The sequence below is a fragment of the Coenobita brevimanus genome, chromosome 103, assembly GCF_032717465.1.
Source record: "Coenobita brevimanus isolate Jiangsu-jjx chromosome 103, ASM3271746v2, whole genome shotgun sequence".
Taxonomy (NCBI): Eukaryota; Metazoa; Arthropoda; class Malacostraca; order Decapoda; family Coenobitidae; genus Coenobita; species Coenobita brevimanus.
The window spans coordinates 20792453-20804870 of NC_137056.1; the positions used below are offsets into that span (position 1 = coordinate 20792453).

A 12418-nucleotide genomic window follows, 5' to 3' on the forward strand; every position below is an offset into this window, starting at 1 on the left:
GTAGATGGAATGGTTGCGAACTAAAGCAGACTCACAGGGTGTAGCACTGCTAGGGAAGATAGCGGAAAGGTGGGCAGCACAGAGACGAGTGGTCGGAGTAAGGGAGGAACATTGCTGGAGGTCTGTGGAAGAAAGGAAGGCAACGGAAAGATGATCATGGGAGAGGAGGAAATATTCTGAAAGAACAGATACCTGTAACAAGGAGTTGTTGAGGCGGAAAGGGAAGGGAATGATGTGGAAAAGGTTAAAGGTTATGGCAGAACGGAGAGGAATATGGACGACGACGTATGTAGTGAGAAGAGTGGCTTTGAGAACAGGATAATAATATTCAAGGGAGGAGTAAGGGAGGACTGGGGAGAGACCGAAGGTGGAGTGAGCCCATTCCAGGACAGAACGGAGAGCTGAGACAGGTACTAAGTCGGCAGTGACACGTCCATTGATAGCATCGACTAGGATACGAACCAAGGTAGAGACTTGAGACAGGAGAGAGTCAACGGCCAGTTGGAGATTATCCATGTTGAGTTTGAGGTAGAAGAACTGAGAGATAACGTTGAGATCTGAAAGGTGGCGTTGTAAGAGATCGGTGAAATTGTTTAGAGTGGACGTGACTTCATTGAGTTGGGTTGTGAGCTTCGGTAACATAGTGTGTTGGAATTTAATGACTCGGCGTTGTGATTCTAGGGCTGAAGCTAAATGAGTGAGATCAGATTGGAAGCCAGAAATGTCACGGGCTGTAGCAACGCCAAACAAGCCACTCAGAATCTCACCGCCGAAGTCGAAGAGACCTCGTTTCACACGAGAACGACCCACGGGTGTCTGAATGGAAAATGTGTCATTGAGCTCAGTGAATCTGTTACTTATGTATTGAAACTGCCAGGAGAATGGGAGGAAAAGGTGATAGAGATACTCATTCGGGTTGTGTGTCCCCATGAGGGCCGTGAGATGGTTCCTGATTCCCTGGAGCTGGTGCGCGTAGGCAGGTAGGGCAATGGCTACGTCGGCCAGGGGCGCAAGATCGTAGCGCAAAGAGGCGATGTCGTCGATAAGCATTACCTCGCCTCCCGAGCCGACCAAGGCCCCGGGACGTACTCCACCATTGTCCTGACCTGACCCAGACCCCAGGAGGGTCAGCACTGCCAGCAGGGAGATCGCTAACATCGTACCTAGAAAATCAGGGTAGAGTTAATGGGGGAGGTCGTGAAGAGGTTGATGGGCAGAGCGCAGTTTGGACCGATATTGATTGGTTGATGAATGAGCAGGTGGAGATGGAGATGAAGGAGACTGAGGGATAGGTGGAGACAAGGTAGACTGAAGGATGGGAGGAGGGGAAGAGGGGGCAGGAGGTTGTGTAAGTGACTCTTCCAACACGAGGCCACGGGGTGCTCGCTTTAAGTCATCGACGTGGCCCCATCTGGTGTCCCTAGTGGACAGGTCCTGGAGGTGAAATTTGATGCCTTGTTGAGTGAGGACGCGGTAGGGCCCTGTAAATTTGTCATCCAACTTAGAGGAACGCATATGAGATTGAGCAAAGACAAGATCGCCTACACTGATAGTGATAGGAGAGGCGGACTTATGTTGGCGCTGCAGCATGTCCTCCTGAGAGGAAGCCAAAGTGGATTGGACATACTGGTGGATTGTCTGGAAGTTGGCCAATTTTAGTTTAACATAATCATCCATGTTGTAGATGGGTTCTGGCTTTGAGGATAAGAGAGAGTATGGGAGGTCCTTGTCAAAACCAAAGAGGACGAAGAAGGGAGATTCAGCAATGGATGCATTGATGGAACTATTGATGGAGGATGCCACTTGGGGAATCCAGTCATCCCAGGACGAACTATGGGAGCCTAGATGTCTAAGGCACTCTAAGATTTTTCGGTTGTGGCGTTCTACAAGGCCATTGGAAGCCGGATGGTTAGGCACGACATTGCACTTACTGATATGAAAGTGGTGACAGATCTCATCTAGAAGGCTATTGTTGAACTCTGTACCGTTGTCAGTAAGAATGGTATGAGGGGTACTGAACGGGCAAATTACGTGATCTACAAGGGCACGTGCAACGCTCTTCGCGGTCTTGTCGGAGAGGGGAACGAGGACACAGTAGCGGGAGAAGTGGTCGACCGCTACGAACAAGTACTCAGCGCCAGATTCTGTGAGAGGTAGTTTTAAGAGATCGATGAAGACAGTTTCCCATGGTCGTGATGGGATTGGATATTGTAAGAGAGGTGCTGGTAAGCCGGTTGAGCCTTTGTGGCGGTGGCAGGAGAGGCAAGAGTCACAGTGGGCATTGATATCATGGCGCATGGTTGGCCAATAGTATTTGAGACGTGCTTGGCGCAAGCATCGGTCTTTACCTGGATGGGAAGCTTGAGGAGAATTATGAACAATATGAAGAACCTTTGGTATCAGGGCAGTGGGGACAACAAGTTGGCGTACTTCGCGATTGGGCATATCTTTGCCTGTTAGCAGTGTTTTCCTGTACAAGAGATCATCATCTAGCATGAACTCATCTAGTAATTCTGGCAGAGTAGGTAAGGTCGAGGCATCGCCAGATTCTAGGAAATAAATGACTTTGGACCACATGGGGTCTTGGCGTTGAAAGTTTCGAACAACGTCTGACGTTAGTGTAGTGTTTTCAGTTACTTCAGGCTGCAGTGATGTTATAGCTGCTGCTACGTGACGGGAGAGTGCGTCTGCGACTACATTCAACTTGCCTGGTACATATTGAAAAGTGGGATTAAAGTCCTGGATGATGATAGACCATCTAGCTAGTCTACCTGTTAGGTTGCGATTCTTGAACAAATCACATAGTGGAAGGTGGTCTGTTTGGATATGCACTGGATAACCATAGACTATATCTCTGAAATGTTTCAAGGACCAGATTACCGCTAGCGCTTCGAGATCTGTGACACTGTAGTTACGTTCAGCGGTTGTAAGGGTGCGACTAGCATACGCTATTACGCACTTCCTTGATGCTTCATCGAGTTGCATCAAAACGGCACCAAGTCCAGTGCCTGAGGCGTCTGTGCAGAGAAGGAAGGGTGTGGTATAATCAGGGAACGCTAGAACAGGGGCATTTACAAGAGCTGTCTTTAGCTTTTGGAAAGCCTGTGACTGGTCATTAGTCCAAACAAAGGGCACATTCTGCTTGAGTAAGTGGGTCAGAGGAGCGGCGATCTGCGCATAATTCCGGACGTAGCGACGATAATAGCCACTGAGGCCCAGGAAACTTCGTACAGCGTCGGTAGTGGTAGGTTCTGGGAAGTTAATGATCGCCTTAGTTTTATCCTCATTAGTATGAATGCCTTGTGCATCTACGACATGGCCTAGGAATTTGATTTTCTTTTGCAGGAAGTCACATTTACTGAGATTGATTTTCAGGCCTGCGAGCTGGAGGCGTTCAAAGACTTGCTGGAGTTTGGTAAAATGATCAGGGATGGATTTACTCACAACAATGATATCATCTAGGTAAGCAAAAAGAGAGTGTCCCATCATACCGCTGAAGACTGAATGGATAAGTCGCATGAACATGGAAGGAGCATTTCTCAGACCAAAAGGGAGTCTCTTAAACTGAAAATGTCCAGAAGGAGTGCTAAAGGCTGTAACTGGGCGAGAGGACTCTTCCATTTCGACCTGCCAGTACCCGCTGAGGAGGTCTAAAGAAGAAAAGACTACGTTATTGTCACCAAGGGATTCTAGCAAATCAGTGAGGACAGGTAGCGGGAAACGGTCTGGAACGGTGACAGAATTGACCTTACGATAGTCGACTACTGGTCTAAGGTTGCCGTCCTTCTTTGGTACTAAGAAAAGTGGGCTATTCCATGGACTGACGGAGGGTTCAATAATGTCCTGGTCTAACATGTTCTGTACCATTTGATCTGTTTGCTTTCTCTGGCTGTGAGGCAATCGATACGCTGGTATGTAAATCGGCTGAGTTCCTGGGAGTAGTTCAATCGTATGTTTGACAAGGTCTGTTCTACCCATCGGTTCACCGGGTAAGGCAACCACGTTTCTGTACGAGGTCAGAAGGTCGAGGAGTTGAGGCGTATGTTCTGGGAAATCTGTGCAAGTGAGATGTGAGAGCATATCGGGTGAATGCGTCGGCGCAGATCCCGTAGAGTTAATAGTACATACACCGATTGGCGTATCATCAGTCTGAATAGTAGGAATTGAGGAATCCTAGCACACCTTTATGGCCGCTGGGTACACTAGGAAGTCTCCAATCTTTACACCACTTTTAAGTTTTAGTGGAGCATTTGTGACATTGAGCAAGTACAGGTAGCATAAACTGTCCTCTAAGACTGTACACCACGCTGACTCATAAGTCAAGCCATTCACACAACATGTCTCAGGTAGGGTTAGTACATCCACTCCTTCTTTCGCACCGGCAACACAACCAGAGACTTTGGTGAACTCATGCGGTAACAAAATTGTGCATGTATTCGTTACTGCACGTTTCGTCTCTGCGTGTTGGAGAAGATCATTCAGACTGTGTGAAGTAGGTAACTGAGACATGTCTGAGTCAGCGATAGTGTTGTCGGGAGAGGATGTAAGAGCCATGTTCGAGGGCTGAGATGATGTATCAGGGGACATTGAGGAATTTATGTCCTTGCTCGCAGTCAGTAAAGGAATGATCTCTGTGTTCTCAGATGATGATAGTGGTGGTTTGGGCTGGGTTGGACTTTTTGGTAGTGATAGGGACAGAGGTAATTGAAGGACTGATTTGATCGTAAGAACAGGACAGGGACATTCCATAGTGTAAACCGGGAATCCAGAAATGTCTATACTACCACAAGCAGGTAATAATGCAATGGAATGTTGTGCCATGGTGGAGAAACCAATAAGGGCATCTGCGGGATACTGCAAGTCATTAGTGACATGAAATTCAATGAGGATAGGGGGCAAAGCTCTGTGGAGTTTGACTTCAAGGGTGATTCTTCCCTTAACCTTAAACTCTGAGCCGTTAACACCACATAGGCGAATGTCTGGTGGTTCTAGGAAACTGACGTGGTTGTGATGGCGATGAATAATTTGTAAGGAATTTTTGGAGATGAGATTTACTATAGATCCTGTGTTCAAGAAGAATGACGTTGGTATGTCATGACTGCTTCCGAGAATGACTAAACCCGAGGATGTTATGGGACCTACATGGCGGATGGGGAGTTGGGTTTCTGGTTCTACGTGATATTGGTCCGATACAGGCGCGGCGCTTCCCCCGACTGTTGGCGGTTGAGGTAACGACATTCCTCAGTGGTGTGAGTCGTGCTTGATTTGTGGTATTTGCAGTGTGGACAACGTGAGCGGGAAGGCGTACGCTGTCTGGTTTGGGAGTGAGAACGTCTGTATGTACGGTCGCAACTGGATGCTCGATGTCCAGGATGACCACAGTACCAGCATAGAATCGAAGATTGTCTGTTCCGTCGGGCGCTAGATTGATCACGGCCTGCGGTAGGAGAGCGATGTGTGGCAGGTCTGCCGCGTGTGGTGGGACGGGAGTTAGATTGGTTTGGGGTAGTGGAGGTGTGACAGACTGAGGAGGCCAAGGGTTGGGTGGTGCCCTGACGTGTGTAGTTCGAACCTGTTCTTTCATGAATGGCTTTAGTGACCTGAATAATTTTATCTCCTGAATTGAAACCGATTTCCAAGGCTAGCTCTCGCTGTTTAGGAGTAAGCCAGTGAAGGAATCTGAGGTAACCAATTAAGTCAGCAAAGTTGGTGAGTGAAAGCATTGGAACGCCATTCTTGTCTTCTAACCATTTCGTGCCTACCAGTAATTGGAGCATCTCGCTACTAGTTGCTTTCATGGCGGCGGCAGCTTCGCGGAGCTTGGCATATTGCGCTGGGACGCGCAAGTCCTCATCTAGTTGGTTTAGGAGATTAATGAATCCCATGAGAGACGCGGTATTTGAATGCTGGCAACAAAGGCTGATGAGTTCCGTACGAAAATCAGCAAAGGTACGAATGCTATCGAAATGTCCTGCACGGATCGCGGATCCGATGTCTGATTTACCGTGATGCAAGCGACTGAGGAGGTAAGCTACTTTGAGCGATTCCTCGGTAATTTGTCTATTATTTATTTCTATTTCGACTTCTCTGAGGAAATCATAGACAGACCAAGTTGGGTCCTGGCCGGTAAATTTGGGACGATTGGCATCGTCGAGATAGATAGACTGTGGAGGGTTGGCCATGGCTGGAAGTGCAGAAGTGGTGGCAGGAGAGGTGTGGGAGAGAGAGAAGGTAGTGGCAGTTAAGGGCGAGCAAGACGGGGTAGGAAGGGAGGCAGGAGAAGTAACGACAGTGGAAGGAGTAGGGGAAGAAGAAGGGAGAGTAGAGGCAGGAGTAGAGGAGGAAGTATCTGGATTTACGAGGGTAGGACGGGTAGTAAGTGATTCTGCGGGAAGTGAAACGGGAGTCTCAGGTACAGGGCGGTGGTGCTCTTTGCCACTTCGTAAATGAGTGATTGTGTTAGAGTCGGTAGATGGGGTATGAGCAGGTGATGTTTGCGGGTCGAGAGGGCTGGTGGTAAGCGGTGGATGGGGAAAGTATGACATTTAATGCGGCAATGGAAGATGAAAGGATGAAGATGGATACATAGGCGGAAATGTATAAATAACAATGAGAGAATGGAATACACTAGGTGTGAAAGTAAATGAAGGTGCGGGCATGGATGGTTTAAATAAAAAACGAAGGATGAGATGGAATATAAATAACGTAGGTGAAGATGAAAATGGGGTAATGGAAATGAGATGGAATATTTACAATAACCAATCTGTAGAGAAAATCGAGGATAATCTCTAGAGAAAGGAAAGATATACTATAGTTACACAGTAGAAACGGGAGTGTCGAGATGTATGACGTGCAGGGTGGCTGGGCGTAGCTGGGCTGGGGCGGGGCGGGGCGACGGGGCGGGCTGGGGCTGGGCGGTGGTGGAGAGACAGCTGGGCGGAGAGGAGAAGAGATGCCGCGAGAATCACCGGCAGGGAGTGGCGGTCTTAGGAGGCTCCGTAATGCAGACCAGATGCGGGCGATGGCGGAGGCCGGTGGTGGGTGGTGAGGCAGATGTCGGCGCAAGGCAGGTGTAGAGCTGGTGAGTTGCAAATGCAGAGAATGGTGGTGGGCAGGCAGCGGGCAGACAGTGATAAGTGGCACCGTGGGGGCAGGAGCTATGAAGAGTCCGGAACAGGTGCTGGGAACAGGTGCAACAGGTGCGTAGGTCGGCGACGGCGACACATGCGGTCAGGAACAAGGCGTATGGGTGCGGTGGTTTGAGAGGTAAGCACGGGTGAGAAAAATGGTACACTCGAAAAGCACAGCCAAGGTATGACACCACTAGAGGCACAGAGGAGGGGCGAGGCTGGCAGATGCGAGACGTCGTGTATCTTGCTGTATCACAAAAAAATCCAAGGAGGCGGTCAGAATGTGATGGTTCGAAAAACCGCTGCTACCAAATGTAACTTGCAATACTTTGGTGATAGAAACTCCGTGTACAAACAGCTAGATAAGGAGTTTATTACAGGCTCACAGTAAAACAGTCTACCCTTCTCGGCTGTCTGATATGAACTGATGCAACAACGCCGTCTTCAGGCGTGGGAAAGCATGCTGACCTAGCAAATTTAGTGGGGGCATGTATGCATTGGGGGGGGACATATATACATCAGGGGTAGACATATTGTGGAGGGGGTACATATATATATATATATATATATATATATATATATATATATATATATATATAACCAACGTTGGGTCTGGTTAGTACTTGGATGGCTGACCGCCTGGGAACACCAGATGCTGTTGGCATAACTCCCTACGTGTCAAGTGGGGTTGGTGGAGGATTAGTGCCCCTCCCTGTAAAACAATTAACTCTAAGCCCTTGGCCACCCTGTTTGGGATACATGGCATCTGGCAATGAATGAATATATATGATATATATATATATATATATATATATATATATATATATATATATATATATATATATATATATATATATATATATATATATATATATATATATATATATATATATATATATATATATATATATATATATATATATATATATATATATATATATATATATATATATATATATATATATATATATATATATATATATATATATATATATATATATATATATATATATATATATATATATATATATATATATATATATATATATATATATATATATATATATATATATATATATATATATATATATATATATATATATATATATATATATATATATATATATATATATATATATATATATATTCATATACATGTACCCTGTACATATACATATATGTTATGCAGCGTATTCCGCACCCAACTCCTTGGGCTCAGATATGGGCATGGGCTTTGGGTTCTTTTGGACCGGGCTAGAGCATGCAAACAAAGAATAGGGCTCAAACACAGGCTAACCAGTTTCACACGTATATTTCCTTATAAACCAAGTACAGCAGAACTTACACACTAGTGCATGGACAACTCTATATGAGACACATGTATAGCATATGACACAGCACTTTACACATACATAGAGCACAAACACAGAATAGCACACGACACTACCTATCTATATATCACAAACACAACATAGCACCTAATACATCATATAGTATAGACAAGGTATATATTGCACAGGGTAACAACGGAATCTGCGACCAAGATATAGTATGTTACACAATGCTGAGATATACTACAAACAAGGTATACCACACAAGTCTTTACACAGATGTTTATATACCAAGGGGACGGATATTCCACCGGATTAAGACTCTGTAAATCACCACTCATATGACAGGGGTCGCGGTACAACATGTAGGGGCCACAGATATTACGCAGGGGGCATGGGTATTACCTATGGGGTGTATGGTTACAGAGGGGAGTGGGGCAATACACAAGAGATCAGAAACAGAGAACTCTACACAGGGGTCGAGTATCAATTAGGATAGCCAGGGACATGACACGGTGGACAAGGAGGGGGGGATCACACAGGCTCTGTAGCACTGGGAATTGTATGGGAGTATTTCACAGTGTTGGCTGGGTCCCCAGTGGGCACTAGGAGCGTGCCCAGGGCTACGGCACAGACAGACATAGGTGACGGCCCAGTGTGGGAGGAGGACCGTCAGGGGTACGTTCCCGGTACAAGTCTCATGCAGCATAATCAGGAGTCTGGGTCGAGCTGGAGGGCGGCATGGTGGGCGGCCCTTTCCTGGTGGGGGCCCTGGGAGTGTGATGGGCCTCTGGACTGGGGCCGACTAAGAGGTATGTGGCATGGTGCCTGCCATTGGCCATAGTGGGAGTCCTGGGGAGAGGTCCTGGTTGATTCGGGCCCGCGATCAGCTGCAGGGCTCCCTTCGTTGTCTGAGGGCTGCGGTCTCGCTGGGACGAAGAGGCCGTCAGGGGTTGGCTGCGGCCACTCGCCCTAGGGGAGTCCGTCAGCTGCTAGGGGCGTCAGGGGCTGGGCTGCAGGGACAGGACGCCTAAGTTTGTGGTGGGTCTGTCCCAGGTACTCTCCGACAGGGGCCCTGTTGGGGAGCAGTCTCCACCCTTTGTAGAGGAGGGGGAGCAGGAGGGGTGTCTCACTCGGCCTCTGGAGTAGTGGGCTAAGCAAGATACTTTGCCCTCATAAGGAGCCTCCGGGATAGTGAAGGAGGGACGGCCAGTTGTCTGTCCCTCAGCCTGACAGGCCTGATGGTCCCTGCCGAATCCCCATTCTGGGGCAGAGGAAAGATGTCCGGAGGACACTTCAGCCTGGTAGGTCCAGGGGACGCTACCCAGGCTCCCTCCCGGGGTAGTGGTCAATGGAGATCCGGTGGACACTCCCTCAGGCTGACAGGTCCAGGGGACACTGCCGGGGGAAATCTTGTCCCAGGGACAGTAGGAGGAGAAGGCCCCGGCAGGCCTTCTGGCTTCTGCAGAAGGTCTGGTGGACTCTGCTGCCCTCCTACTGTCGGGGGAAAAGTGCAACTGGGAGACGACTGGTGACCTCTCCCTCAGTGGCAGATCCAGTGGATACTACCAAGGGCCCGCTGCCCTCCTGGGGATTGTAGGCAAAAGCTGTCTGGATGACGGTCTGAGATGCTTGCTCCCCAAGGTGGGTGGCAGAAGGAGATGTGGTGGACACTCCTCCTACAGTAGATCCAGTGGATGCTACTGTGCTGCTACTCCCCCGGGGTAGAGTAGGACTGTGAGCTCTGGTGGCTGCTCTTCCTCTTGTGGAGGAAGGTCCAGTGGACACTGCATCCAAGGGCCTACTTGGGACTGTCAAAGAGCAAGTCCCACTCCGTTTCTGGCGAGCACTTTCCCAGTCAGAGGGTAATGTACCCAGTCGGTGTACTTCCTGGGGGTCCGGCTGCATGGAAGACGGGCGTAGGGTCAGGGGGGAGATGAATCGTTGTGGCGGGGGATGCCTAAGCATCTCCCCATTGCCACCTCTTAGGGTGGGGGTCACCTCTCCATGTCCTCCCCATGGGGTGGTGGTGTTTGGATTGCTCCACCAGGTTGGTATTTCAATATACATGTTCTATTGCGGGCAGGAGTTGTTAGCCACCCTCGTCCAGTCAACCCGTGTATGTGGCAGCATCGCATTCACGAGCACAGAAGTTGCCTTCGATGCATTTCTGTCGAAAAATATCCATTCAGCTTTGGGCTTGTACTAATGGATAAAGCAATAGTAATATTTACTCTGAAGGTTTGACTATGATAACACGAATATATCATACTGATTATTTAACAACTTGTTTCTCGTACAGAGCCAAGCAAGTGACAAATATGTATATTTGGGTTCACTCCACGACTTCGTGTAGGTCTGAACCAGCGAACACAGAGTAAACAAGTTCGAAGCATGCACTTGGTACCAGGAGAGAGAGAGAGAGAGAGAGAGAGAGAGAGAGAGAGAGAGAGAGAGAGAGTAGTGGATGCCTGTGAATATTAGAGGAATGAGGTGAAGTGAGGTGCTCAACACAGTTAATCAGGGATTTTTCCTTTCCTTTCGGTTGACTTTCTATGCCTAAATGACTGAATGAAGGTAAATTATGAAATATAATAACTGGACGACGAAGTGGTAATAGGGTCTGGCTAATGGTTGTTTGGTCCAAGATGTGCAGGGGTAATCCTAATTCCAGGCAACGGTCGCTGATGCGTCAGCTTGGCCGCCATGTTGGAAAAGGCGAGTGCACGTCGTCTGCTATGGTCTTCTCACCGCCTTTAACTTCTCCGCAGTGCCACAGTGTTACACTGATAAGCGAATAGTTGGCACCAGACAACAGGGAATAACTTCTCAAGAGCGTGGTAACGGAGGTGGCCATGGCGAACACCATACCCCCCGGCCTCGAGTATCTGGCGCAGCTCGACCAGATCCTAGTCAAGCAGAAGCAGGAGGTCTTCGAGTTGCTGTCAGGATGCGAAATGAACAATAAGTACGAGATAAAGAACTCGATGGGCAGCAGTTTCTGATGGCGAAAGAGGACACTGACTGCTTGACACGCCAGTGCTGCGGTCCTATGAGACCTTTTGATATGAGCTTCTTTGACAACAGTGAGCAGGAAGTTTTGCATCTTCACCGCCCCCTCAGCTGTGCCTCCTGCTGCTGCCCCTGCTGCCTTCAGAGCATAGAGATATCAAGCAGAGGCACATTACTGGGCACTGTACATCAGGAGTGGAGCATCTGTACACCCATAAATGGCAAGTTCACCATCAGGAATGTGTCTGGGGATGAGGTGTTGAAAATCCAGGCACCCTGGTGTGCTTGTAGCTGTGGAGGTGATGTTGACTTCAAGGTACTAAGCTTGGATGGTACACAAGTGGTGGGTAAGATCACCAAGCAGTGGCGAGGGTTGTGTGCTGAGGCTTTCACAGATGCAGACAGTTTTGGCATGACCTTTCCTCTCGACATGGAGGTCCGTACCAAGGCTCTTCTACTGGGAGCACTCTTCCTTATTGACTTCCTCTTCTTTGAGAGATCAAACCAGTAAGCTTGAATTCCTGTCCACTGAAGCACATTCTCATCTCTCCAACTTTCACCATTGACAAGAGGACTAAAGGGGATGTCCAATTTTATATATTTCCACAGCAGTTAGGATCAAACGTCGTAATCCTGTAAGGGGTGTCCGCCAGTCTTTGAGTTAGTTGTTTTACGGAAAGGGGCACTAACCCTCTGCCAGCCCACTTGTTGACACATAGGAAACACATATGGGTTGGTTATATGGTTACCATCTAGTGTTGTGAATGGTTTCCTGGTTCACAGGAAACCATTAGGCTTGTCACTCAATGTAAAACCACCTAAAAAGGAAAGAAGAGTAATAAAAAGTGACAGGAAGGATTAGAGAAATAGGAAGAGATTATGGCAGACACAGAAAAAGAATGATAAAGGTGAAGGAAGAAGTAAGCAACTCTACATCAGATGAGT

At 47.9% G+C, this 12418-nt stretch overlaps 1 pseudogene; it reads left to right on the forward strand.

The window, feature by feature from the left end:
• The first annotated feature begins 11316 nt into the window (after positions 1–11316).
• LOC145415642 (phospholipid scramblase 1-like) lies at positions 11317–11984 on the forward strand (annotated as a pseudogene).
• Positions 11985–12418: the final 434 nt, after the last annotated feature.